Source organism: Muscardinus avellanarius (genome assembly GCF_963383645.1).
Source record: "Muscardinus avellanarius genome assembly, chromosome: 2".
Classification (NCBI taxonomy): domain Eukaryota; kingdom Metazoa; phylum Chordata; class Mammalia; order Rodentia; family Gliridae; genus Muscardinus; species Muscardinus avellanarius.
In genome coordinates this window covers 115,274,742-115,287,088 of record NC_137787.1, presented here as the reverse complement: position 1 = coordinate 115,287,088, position 12,347 = coordinate 115,274,742, and positions in this window count along the sequence as shown.

The window sequence follows — 12,347 nt, the reverse complement described above, 5'->3', positions numbered from 1 at the left end:
ATATTTGTTTTTGAAGTGGATACTTTGTAAAAAAAATGGAGTATGGTCCCAGATTATTATGACTATTTTTATTTCATCTTGACAATTTCTATATTTTCTTGGTTTTATATGTTTTGTGGTACTCACCACAACCCTATTTTATTTTATCTTGAAACATGTTCTTTCTAAATTTCTGAGGTTATTGTTAAATTGCTGAGGCTGACTTTGAACCTACAATACTCCTGTAGCAGCCTCTCAAGCCCCAAAATTCCAAGTTTATGCCACCACATCCAACCGATCTCTGTCTTGAATTAGTGTCCTTCTTATGCTTATTTAACCTTTTTAATTTTGGTCAGCAAAATAATATATCACCAAAGTTGTCCATTACCCTAATCTCTAGAACCTGCAAATACATTAGTATTTATAGCAAAGGGTCTTTGATGATGCAATAAAGTGAAGGTAAGTGAAGATTATGGATTTCCACATTATCAAAACTATGTGATTACCTCCCAGTAAAAGAGGAGGGTAGAGCTGAGGTCAAAGCAAGGCGATATGAGAAGCACTCAATCTGCTACTGCTGGCTTCCCCAGGGGAAGAAGGGAAGACAAGTTGGCCCATGTTGATCTTCAGAGAAATCAAACCAAGCAATCTGAGCCACATTCAGAACATAGAAAAGCAAGGGAACAAATCCAGTCAATAATCTACAGAAAGAAATGTAGTCCTGCAGATACCTTGATTTTAACCCATTTGAACCTTTTACTGTGGAACTGGAAGATAATAAAATAATACATTTTTATCACTACCTTTGTGGTAACTTGTTATGGCAGCAACAAAAAATGGATTGAGGCCATATTCCATGATAAAGCACAGCCTGCTCTTTCCAGAATGCATAGTCCAGACACACCTGCCTGGCTTAAGCTTAATTTGTTTTGTATTAATGTGTTCTCATTTTTATTTCCACCATAGTTTCATGAATATTAGTTACCATAAACTAGAAAGAGTTTATGTCTGTGGGTTGCTAATCTTCATCAACCTTTTTCCTAAGTAAATTAAAATTGTTTCCTAAGTGTCTTTACAAATTTCATATATCACCTAGAAGTAGGCCAAACACAGAAAAAAATAAGGCCAGTTTTGTAGAAGAGAAAGGTGCTGATATTAGAAAATTGGCTTCTAGTTCTATGTTAGCAGTAGAAACTCTAGTTACCTTGTTTGTGAAATAAGAATAAAAATACCTAACTCAAAGAATATTAGTGAGAATGAAGATATGTAGCTTGAAGATGTGTATTTTTATGCTTCTGGACAGGTGTTGAGATTTTGAATACTCTCAGTGCCTGATTTTCTTAATAAAAACAGAATAAGTAAGATTATTATGAGAATGAACTTTAAGCTTCTTTTGCTTTCCTTTTTGCAATGGCAGATGAGCAGAGTTTATAGCTAGCATTTTCTTGAGTGATTACATGTGAATTCTATAATTCCTAAGGGTCAAAATTTCTGTCCATTAGCTAATCTAAAGCTCAATTCAATTAGACGTAAGTAATTATGACACTTGTGCATACATTGCTCATTTCCATGAAATGAAAGTCCACAGTTAATTGTTTTCCCTCCATTTAGCTCACACTCATTACATAATTGGACACGCATTCCATTATTTCAGGATTCAATCTTGTTGACAAGAGCAGGCTTTTCCTGAAATCATTTCAATCTTAATGTATTGTTGGACTGCTGGGTATGTGACATTTTAGTAAAGTGGATTTTGTTTTTATAGTACTCAAAAATGTCCCTTATTAATTCGAGTGTTATGGGCATTGAAAATAATTTAATTAGACATAATTGATATAATTGTTATTTGACAACAAGAGCAGATGTGTAGAGTAAACAGAAAAGAGAGTTTTAAAAGCACCAACTTATCTTCACACATTTTTCTTTTATATATACATTTCTTTTAAATATTTATATATGGTCTATAATAATACATGCATCTGTTATATCATTTATAAATTATATACATGTACATAGAATGAATGTATGATAGGTAATCTATATAAAATTTTCTTTATATGTGTATGTGTATGTTTTACATGCAAAATATGCATTTATGATATATGATATGTATATATGACATATGACATACATAAGATAAACAGGTACATATATAACTGCTATGCATATAGGCATAGGCATATAGATATATTTAGCTTATTTTACATTTGAATTCATATGCTGTGTACTTGAGAAAAGCATTTATACTGATCTTGCATTCCAGTTTGTTTTCTGGTGAGCCTTGTTAAGATACAATTCTGTAGGGATCTATCATGTTTCTGTATTTCTTGTGAATAGAAGTAGTCATGTTTAAGAATGTTTTTCCATGAATTTTTCTAACTCAACCAGTTTCTGAAGACATAAACTGTGCCTTTCTTCAGTACAGTGAAAAGGTGTGCTGTTTTCTGTATCGTAAATTGATTTTTTTTCCTCTCAGAGACAACTTTGTATGAGTTTTCTTGTAAAATATTTGTGTTCTAAACCTGGGATTATTACAAGAACCCCAAATTATTGACTTATCACAACTTTAAAAACAATTACTCAGTGTCTCCATGGACACTTTAACCACCACCTTATATTTTATTCAGTGTCCCTCTTCTTCAGTTGCACCCATGGTGGCTACTACCACCCAAGATTTGTCTAGTGCTTTTTTTAGGAGTAGTATAGTATATTTTCTTCTTTTAATTCTTTTTATTTTTTTAATTTTTTTGCTGTACTGGGGAATAAAACCCAGGGGCATTCCACTAGAATGGCAACTGAGTTTTACAAAATAAAGTTAATCTATATAATACTCAAAGCAAGAGGAGAGAGCAGAGAATTTTATGATTTCTAAAACAGAATGAAGAGAGGATAGTAATGATAATGAATCAACCAGGGAGAATCTGTGGAGCTGAGAAAACGCTCAGAGAGGCTAAGTAGAAGGACAATATGTTTCTTCTATATGAGGCTTAAGAGAGCTTCTAATTCAGTTCTAATTCAGAACCCATATTCTCATTTATTTTCAGTATGCTCTCTACTCAATATTTTTATTAAGATTTTTATTTAAAAATAAAATTGACAGGATTTACATTGTAGCTCAGTGGTAGAGTGCTTGCCTAACATGAATAAGTCTCTAAATTTAATCCCCAGGTCTGCAATAAAAAAGTGATGATGATGATAATTATGACGATGATGAGGTGATACTTGACAATATAGTTTCTCTGATCCTGAGCTGTTTGTTCTTTTGTCTTCTTCTGTATGTTTCAGAGACCTGAAACTAGCAGGATTTGTTCACCAGCCTTCATCCACTAGTAGATATGACTGTACAAAGACTGTACTTGTTCTATGATGAAAGGATTTCACTTACACAAAGCACTTGAAGGCTATCCTTCTGCACCTCAGATCAAGGACACTTAAACCCTCTACCTGCTAAGCAGGCTGCTCCATGTCCCAGGAGTTCCAGTAAGAAATAACTTTTACTTTTTCAAGCCACTGCACGAATGAGGTAGATGTGCTTCTACATCTTAATTACCCCACAAATATATCTTTTTTTTGTTTATATATGTGTTTTTTATATTTTATTTCTAGGGATTTTTGCATGAACCCCAAGAGGACTTAAATTTCTGCGCTTCTGTTTTTTTTTTTTATTGGTGTATTGTAATCATACATCTTAATGGGTTACAAGATGTTAGAGGCATACATGCACACATTTCTCATTTATCTCTTCCTCTACTCCTACCCCATTTTCTCCCCCCTTGCTCCTTCTCATGTTTGGCTTAGTGACTGACTTTGATATGTTTGTGAATGTACATTGTGTACATTAGAAAATTTCTCTCTTCTCTCCTCCCATTCCCTTCAGTTAGATTGCTGTATATGCTTATCTATGGTTTTTCCTCCTATGATACTTTTTCTACCTAACTTCCATATATTAGGGAACACCCAATTTAAAAAAAAATTTGTGAGAGACTAATCTCACTTAGCATAATGTTCTTCAGTTCCATTAATTTCTGTGCAAATGACATCTTTCAATTTTTATGGCTGAGTAAAATTCCATGGTGCACATGTCCAATAGTTTTGTAATCCATCCATGTGTTGATATATATCTTGGCTGGTTTCACAGTTTGGCAACTGTGAATTTTGTGGCTATGAATGTAGACACATGTGCATTAGTTTGGTAGTTTGGTTGTCATTATTTGGGTAGATACTTTTTGATAAGTTTATTTATATTTTTCTATAGTAATGATAACTTTCATTAACTACAATCTGAATGAATTTTTTTTTCACAAAACAATCTTTTATTGTTTGGGGATATAATATCTTATAACTCTTTATAAATTAACTGTATATTGTGAAACAAATCATTTTATATTATGTAGTCATGTTTCTCAATAGCAAGCATTTATGTTTTTGTTTTTGATTTTTGGGTGATTTAGTTTACCTTTTTGCTGGTTCTTTCAAAACATTTGGTGAGTTTTCTTTGAATGTTTCTTTCTCTGAAAATCTCTGTTACCTTTATCCATCTATGTATTTTCTGTATATTTGCCTCTCTGAACACTTTAAGGAAATGTATGTGTTATCAGTAGGCAAGCATAATTATATATCACATTCTAATTTTAGGGGTGTATTGTTGTACTGAGTGTTTTTACTCATTTTCTTTTTTCATATGAAAGTATTTTATTTTTTAATTTATTTGTGCATTGTAATCATGCCTCTTAGTGAAGTACAGGCTGGAAGAGGTATACATGGACACACCACTTATTTAGCTCTTCTTCACTTCCTACCCTCTTTTCTACCCACTCTTTCCTCTCATGTTTGGCTTAGTAACTGACTTTGTGTTTGTGAATGTACATCATACATATTAGCATTTTTCCAACACCCCTTGCCTTCCTCAGTTAGGTTGCCTTAATTACTCATCTAAGGTTTCTCTTCCTTTGTCTAAAGTCTCTTCTATGTCCTATTTTTTCTAGCCTTCATATAATAGGGAGAACATCTCATTCTTCAATTTTTGTGATTGACTAATCTCACTTAGCATAATGTTCTTCAGTTCCATCCATTTCCCTGCATATTACATAATTTTGCTCTTCTTTATTGCTGAGTAAAATTTCATTATGTCCATATTCCATAGTTTTGTAATCCATTCATCTGATGATGGACATTTTGGCTGATACCACAGATTGCCAATTGTGAATTGTGCAGCTATGAATATAGATACCCATGCATTAGTTTGGTAGTTTGGTTTCCATTGTTTTGGGTAGATACCCAGAAGTGATGTTGCTGGGTCATATTATAGGTTCATTTTCATCCTTCTGAGGTTCTTTAATACTGTTTCCAAAAGTTGTTACACTAATTTGCAATCTCACCAACAATGTAGAGTCCTCACTTTTCACATTCTCACAAGTATTTGTTGTTTGTGTTTTTAGGTTGTCATTGTAATTGGAGTTAGCTGAAATCTAAGTATAGTTTTTATTTGAATTTCAGATTATTAATGATGGTGAGCATTTTTTATATATTTATTGGCCACTTGTATTTTTTCTTTTATGAAGTGCCTATTAAGTTCACCAAACATTTTCTTAAAGTTTGTTTTTTGTTATTGTTGTTAATTTATTTTTGAGGGTCTTTCTGGAGGTGGGGATTCAAACCAGAGCATTACACCTGCAAGTCAGGCTCTTTGCTGCTGAGCTACATATTAGCCCCAGTTGCCCATGTTTTATTGGATTATTTGTTTCTTAGTGGTGAGTTTATTGAGTTTTCTTTATGGTCTAGACATTAGTTCTCTACCAGAGAACTAGCTGGCAAATTTTTTCTCCCATTCTTTGGTTTTCTATTGAGGTTCTTTATAGTTTTCTTTGTTGCACAGAAGCTCTTTAGCTTAATAAAATCCTATTTTTAATTTTCTGTTCATTCAATGTATTGTTAAGAAAATATTTATCTGTACCTATGTGTTGAAGTGTTTGACTTATGCCATATTCAAGGAGCTACAAGGTTTGGTCTAATTTCATGGTCATTGATCCATCTTGAATTGACTATTGTGCAATGTGATAAACTGGGGTTTATTTTTATTTTCTCCATATAGTTAACCAGTATTTTCAACCCTATTTGTTGAAGAGGCTATTTTTTCCAATGTATGTTTTTGGCTACTTTGTCAAAAATCAATTAACTGTAAGTGTGCTGAATTCTTTCTTATTTTATTTATTTATTTATTCATTTATTTATATCTTGCATTGTAGTCATGTATCTTAATGACGTACAAAATGGTAGAAATATACATGCACACATCACTCATTTAGCCCTTTACCATTCCCTACCCTATACCCTCCCCACTTCCTTCTTTTTATATTTGACTTAGTGATTTACTTTGATACTTTTTTTTCCAGTATCACCAAAAAAAATTAGGTTGGAAAAAATGCCATTTGATTCACAAAATTTACATTGCATTTATCTACATTTATCAGAAAAAAATAACTTTTTATCCACCCTGTTTCCATCCTACTTGTTAATTAATGAAAGATAAATTTTGAATCTCAGCTCAAGCTTGGAAGATGTACTAGGTTAGGAAATCTTCCACACTGGTTGTAGAAAATGCACTGGGTCTTCACAGAGCTTTAAAAATAATGGTTCTATTTTTTCAGCTACATTAAGATTTTATTTATTTTTATACTGAACAAGTGATATATAAACATATATTTGGATGCTACAAGGTTACTTACTAACTTACACACCATAATGCCATTTTTTTTATCTGCTTCTATACATATGAGCATCTTCGCATGTCATCCCATGCATATCACTTTTTTTAAAAACTGCACAAAACTTCATTGTGTGGATGGAACTTAATTATAAATAATGCCAGAATTGGCAATACTTGTAAAATTGTTAGCGTCTACAATTTTATAAGATAGATTTCTTTTTTTTAATTTTTTATTCAACATAAATGGTATACATTTAAACTATACTTGGTACCCTCTTCCCTCTACCCCTGTATTCCCTTTCCCCCTCCCACCAATAATTGTCCAGGGTAACCATGCCATATTCATAATTTTACACATATTCAGATGTAGACCCTCATTAATCAAGTTCAGTCTTCATCCTCACCTATCTTTTCATTCAAGCTTTGCTGGTATTTCCCCTCCATTACCTGGAGTACCACTGGTATCCTCTATGTTTCCTAGTTTAGGCATATTACAGGAAACATATGTACCTTCTCCTTCTGTGCTTGGCTGATATCACTTAGCATAAAGTTCTCCAGGGCTTTCCATCGTCTTGCAAATGATATGATTTTGTTCTTCTTTATGGCTGAGTAAAGAATTTCATTGTGTGTACTTCCCAGAGTTATGCAATTCATTCATCTGTTGATGGAGACCTGGGTTGGTTCCATATTTTGGCTATTAGGAATTGTGCTGCTATGAACATGGGTATGCATATGTTGCTAAAGTTCTCTGGATTCAACCCTTTTGGAAAAATACCCAGGAATGATAGAGCTGGATCATATGGTGGATCTATTCCTACTTTCCTTAGAAATCTCCACACAGATCTCCATAGTGGCTGAAATAGTTTGCACTCCCACAAACAGTGTAAAAGTGTTCCTTTTTCCCCACATCCTTGCCAGCATTTGTTGTTATTTGATTACTTTATGCTTCCCACTCTGACTGGAGTTAAATGGAATCTCAGTGTAGCTTTGATTTGCATCTCCCTGATGGCCAATGATGTAGAACATCTTTTCATGTATCTATTGGCCCTTTGTATCTCTTCTTTTGTGAAGTGTCTATTTAGTTAATTTGCCCATTTCTTGATTGGGTTGTTTGTTTTGCTAGTGTAGCTTCTTTTGAGCTCTTTGTATATTCTGGATATTAGCCCCCTATCAGAGTGGTGCCTGTAAAGATCTTTTCCCATTCTTTAGGCTTCCTCTTTAGGCTATTGATGGTTTTCTTTGATGAAAAGAAACTTTTTAGTTTGATGCTATCCTACTTGTTAATTCTTGCTTTAATTTCTTGAGCTTTGGAGGTTTTGTTTAGAAAGTTACTGCCTGTGCCAATATGTTGTAGTGTTGAACCTATGCTCTCCTCTACTAACTTCACAGTCTTAGGTCTAGTTTCTAAGTCTTTGATCTATCTTGAGTTGATTCCTGTGCATGGTGAAATATAGGGATTTAGATTCATCGTTTTACAATGATTAGCCAGTTCTCCCAGCACCATTTGTTGAAAAGGCTGTCTTTTCTCCAGCATATGAGTTTGGCCCCTTTGTCAAAGATTAATTGACTGTAGGTATGTGGATTTGTATATTCTGTATCTCCTATTTTGTTCCATTGGTCAGTGTACCTGTGATTGTGCCAGTACCATGCTGTTTTTACTAATATTGATCTATAGTATAGTTTGAAGTCTGGGATTGTGATGCCTCCTGCATGATTCTTGTTGCTGAGAATTGCTTTGTCTATTCTGGGTCTTTTCTTTCTCCATATAAAGTTCATGATTGCTTTTTCTAGGTCTGTGAAGAATGTAGTTGGTATTTTAATGGGAATTGCATTGAATCTATAGATCACTTTTGGCAGAATGGCCATTTTGATGATATTTATTCTGCCTATCCATGAGCAGGAAAGATCTTTCCATCTTCCAAGGTCTTCTTCAATTTATTTCTTTAAAGTTTTATAGTTTTTGTTGTAGATGTCTTTTACATCTTGGGTTAGGTTCATTTCTAAGTATTTTATTGGTTTTGAGGTTATAGTGAATGAAATTGTTTTCTTTGTTTCTTTCATTGTGGATTTATTGTTGGCATAAAAAAAAAAGCCACTGATTTCTTTAGGTTGATTTTGTATCCAGAGACTTTGCTGAATTTGTAAATCAGCTCCAGAAATGTTTTGGTTGAGTTCTTTGGGTATTCCAGATAAAAGATCATGTCATCTGCAAATAAGGAAAGGATAACTTTAATTCCTGTCTTCCTATGTGAATTCCTTTTATTTCCTTCTCAAGTCTTATTGCTGCAGCAAGAGTCTCAAGGACTATATTGAAAAGGAGTGGTGATAGTGGGCATCCTTGTCTTGTTCCTGACTTTAGAGGAAGTTCTTGCAGTTTTTCCCCATTCAATATAATGTTGGCTTTGGGTTTACAGTATATTGCCTTAATAATGTTTAAGTACATTCCTTCTATCCCAATTTTCTGCAGTGTTTTTTAACATAAATGGGTGTTGGATGTTGTCGAATGCTTTTTCAGCATCTATTGCTATGATGATGTGGTTTTTGTTCTTAGTTTTATTTATGTGGTGAATAACATGTATTGATTTGCATATGTTGAACCAGCCTTGTTTTTCTGGGATGAAAACAACTTGGTCATGATGTATTATTCTCTTGATATAGTTCTGAATGCGTATAGCTAGTATTTTGTTTAGAATTTTTGCATCTATGTTCATTAAGGATATTGGTCTGTAGTTTTCCTTTCATGAGGTATCTTTATTTGGTTTGGGGAATAATGTGATACTGGCCTCATAGAAGGAATTTGGGAGAGTTGAATCTCTTTCAATTTCCCAGAACAAGTTATGAAAGTATTGGTATTAGTTGTTCACTGAAGGTTTTGTAGAATTCAGCTGGAAACCCATCTGGGCCTGGGCTTTACTTTGGTGGAAGAATTTTTATTGCCGTTTCTATATCATTGTTTGATATTGGTTGGTTTAGGCTTGCTATATCCTCTTGGCTGAGTGTAGGTAGGTTAACTGAGCTTAGAAATCTATCAATTTATTCCATGTTTACAAGTCTATTGGAGTATACATTTTTGAAGTAGTTTCTGATAATCTTTTGAATTTCTTCACTATTTGTGGTGATATCTCCTTTTTCATTTCTAATTTTAATAATTTGAGTTGATTCTCTTTTGTTTTTGGTTATGTTTGCCAGGGGTTTATAAATTTGATTAATCTTTAAAAAAAACCCAACTTTTTTTTATATTGATTATTTGAATTGTTTTTTGTTCTCTATTTCATTTATTTCTGCTCTAATTTTAATGATGTCTTGCCTTCTGTTGGATTTGGGAATAGACTGTTGCAGACTTTCTAGGTGCTTGAGTTGTATCATTAGGTTCTTTACAGGTGATTCTTTGTCCTTCTTATGTGGGCAATCAATGCAATAAACTTTCTTTTTATCACTGCCTTCATAGTGTCCCATAGATTTTGGTAAGTGTTTCTCTGTTTTCATTTGTTTCCATAAATTTCTTTATTTCTTCCCTAATTTCTGCTCTTACCCATTCATCATTCAATAGTGTATCATTCAATCTCCATGTATTTTAATAATTTCTTTTGAGTTTCCTGTTGTTAATTTCTAGTTTTATTCCATTGTGGTCTGAAAAGATGCAAGGAATTAAATTACATCTTTTGAATTTTCTGGCACTTTTTTTGTGTCCCAGGATGTGGTCCAGTTTGGAGAAGGTTCCATGGGCTGCTGAGAAGAATATGTATTCTGTAGTTCCTGGCTGAAATATTCTGAAAATGTCTATTAGGTCCATTTGGTTTATGATTTCCTTTAGTTCTAAAGGGTCTTTACTCATATTTTGCTTTGAAGATCAACCCAGTGGTGTGAGAGGCATATTAAAGTCTCCCAGAATTATTGTATTTGGGTCTATTGGGATCCGATGTCCAGAACGTTTTTTTTTTTTTTTTTTTTTTTTTTTTTTTTTACAAATGTGGTTGCACCCACGTTTGGGGCATAAATATTTACTATCATTTATCATTATATCTTCTTGGTGTATTGTTCCTTTTAATAAAAGGAAGTGCCCCGATTTTTCTCTTCTGATGTGTTTTAGTTTAAAGTCTGTTTGTTGGATATCAGGGTTGCTACCCCTGCTCTTTTTTGGTCACCAATAGCATAGTATATCTTTTTCCATCCTTTTACTTTCAGTCTGTGAATATCTATGGCTGTAAGGTGAGTTTCTTGCAGAGAGCATATATTTGGATTATGTTTCTTAATCCACATTCTCAGTCTATGTCTTGGATTGGTGAGTTAAGTCCTTTGATGTTAAGAGATATTATTGAAATATGATTTTTGTTTTCTGCCATTTTGTGTTCTGTCTACTCTTGGGTGGTTTGGCCTTTCAACTTTACTTAAATGGCCCACTTATTAAGTTCCTCTCTTCTCTGGATATGAAGTCTGCTTCTTTTTTCTTCTTTATTGTTTATTGCTTAAAGAATTTTCTCTAGTGTAGGCTTTGAATTCATACATTTTTTTAAGATTCTGTTTATTCTGAAACACTTTGTTTCCCCATTAATTTTGAATAGTAGTTTTGCTGCATAGATTTGTTTTGGTTGGAAATTATTTTCTTCCAGGGTCTGAATCACATCGTACCAGTCTCTCCTAGCATTCATGACCTGGGTTGTAGAATCTGGGGTGATTCTTATTTTTTGCCTCTATATGTCACAGTCCTTTTGTTCTCACTGATTTTAAGATTCCTTCCTTGGCCTCTATGTTGGTTATTTTGGTTATAATGTGGTGTGGGGAGGTCTTTCTTTGGTCCTGTCTCAATGGAGTTCTGTATGCCTCCTGGACATGAAGATCCAAGTCTCTTTCCATGTTTGGAAAATTCTCTGATATTATTTCTTTGAAGAGATTACGAATGCCCTTGGTCTGTACCTCTATACCTTCTTCAATGCTTATTATCCATAAGTTGGGATGCTTCATATTATTCCATATTTCCTGGATGTTTAGGTTTTGTTCCTGTAAAATTTTCTGAATATCACTGACCGTGTTTTCGGTTTTGGATGTACTGTCTTCTAACAGTGATATTCTGTATTCCATTTCATCTAATCTTCCAGAATTTCTTTCTATTGCTGTCTTCATTTCACTTATTGACTCTTTCATTTCATTCCAGACCTCTTTCTGATTCTTTCTGAGTGTTTCTAATTCATCTTTCATCTCCTCTAGACTTATTTTAAATTCTTTCCTCGTATTGTAAATCAAGATTCTGAACTCCCCTTCTTGCATTTCTTTTATGTCAGTATTCGTGATTTCTGTTGTCTCTTCATTATTCCTGGTTCTTGTATTTATAGTGTTCTCTGTCCCATTTTTCTGATTTCTACCCATTGTTTGTATTATGTTTAGTCCAATCTTAGTATTAGGAGTTTAGAGGTATTGGCTGGTCAGCAGAGCTTTTCCAATGTTGAGGTTTGGGTGATGGGGAGGAGCTGGGGTGATGGGTAAAGGAGTCAGATTAGGTAGAGGATATGTTTAGGTTGAGAAAGACTTTAAGTATGATAAGGTTAATATCTTGCTGAGAATGAGATAGAGTTGATTAGTAGGACTCTTGTAGTTAGTAGAGTAAGTATGGAGATATGAAATACTTTGAGTATTAAACAAGGAGGTATATTATGGGGAAAAGTTT